The sequence below is a fragment of the Crocodylus porosus genome, unplaced genomic scaffold, assembly GCF_001723895.1.
Source record: "Crocodylus porosus isolate Cpor-Errol unplaced genomic scaffold, CroPor_comp1, whole genome shotgun sequence".
NCBI classification, from domain to species: Eukaryota; Metazoa; Chordata; order Crocodylia; family Crocodylidae; genus Crocodylus; species Crocodylus porosus.
The window spans coordinates 999,741-1,001,106 of NW_017728927.1; positions in this window are offsets into that span (position 1 = coordinate 999,741).

Consider the following 1,366-nt stretch of genomic DNA (forward strand, 5'->3'; position numbering starts at 1 on the left):
GGCTTTCGTGTCCCTCCGTGCTCGTTCATTACGCGGAGCAGGTGATGCGCTCGTGCAGAGGCATAGAGACTGCCCCCTTTCGGTGGCTCCTTTATTACAACTCCGGGACTATGCACGGGTTTCTGGCGGTGAAGACAAGGGGGAAGTAAAGCGCAGCTCTAAGGAAGTAACGCCTTCACCCCTCAGTAATTTGGCGAGAAGTAAATTAAAGGGGGTGGGGGCAGCCCTATTTTATTTGATAGCTGAAAGTGCTATCCTGAAACTTGGTGCGACTACAGGAGACACTGCACAGTGCCGTAATAACACTGCGCAGTAGTCGTGTGGGCAAAAACCGAGCTAACCTGCCCTACTGCACAGTAATAGTAGGCTCCTGCACGGTGTCACGAAAAACCCATGGGCTGGCACTACTGCAAGTTACTGTGCATTGATTGTGGTATATCAGTAGCTGATGAGCCAAGTACTAAATGTAAATATGCAGCAGCTGGCCCATTTATGAACAGGTAAACATGCCCAGAGGGAACCAGGAAAGGATCTTTCAAGACAATTTTTTTAAGAGATAAGGAACCCATAGAGGCAGAAAAGTTACATTTCAGGTTTTCAAATCTAGAGCAGAAATGTGGGAAGAAGTTTTCCTAACTTGTTGGCAATGTTATTTTAGCATCAATAAGCTAACACACGTTTCCACCAACTCTCTGTTGGCTGATGAAATACCTGCAGGGAAAATGCAAGGTAACTTACCCCTTTCATCCATGGGGTAAGTGACCTCAACCTACAAGGCAAAAGCAGGCAGGGGGCAGTTACCATAGGAAGGCTGAGACACTGGAAATTCACACCGTTGCTCGTAACTTGTTTGTGTAGCCATATTTTCAGATACTTGTCTTTTGCTATGTATAATCCCTAATCAATGAACATTTTGGGCACCGGCTTTGGAAGTCCTCCCAATTTTGAGATAAGCCCATCAAGAGGAAGCATCTTGGGGGAGGAGGGGAAATGGAGGGTGTTGTGAATGAGTGTTAATGAAGGTCATAACAGGTAAGAGATTTAAGACATGCACAATTTTAAGCACACTTTTATTTCCCCTCTTACGCAATGTCACAACTAATTTACAAAAAAAACCCAAACCCCCAAAATTACATCGCGCATCTTTTCTGTACAGCCAGTGTGCACTATTTACATAAATCTATTTTCCACCTTTGATCTGTTTCCCAGCTCCTCACAGTAAAATGCAGTGGCAGCAGGTCTGGTCAATCTTTCACTTTATTCAAGTCTTTCTCTTTATGGTTACAGTATTACAGGTTTACTGTGGCAGCTCTCCCTCCAGTTTCTCATCCACTTGAGCAGCCAGTTTGGGAGAGGGCTTCGCTCT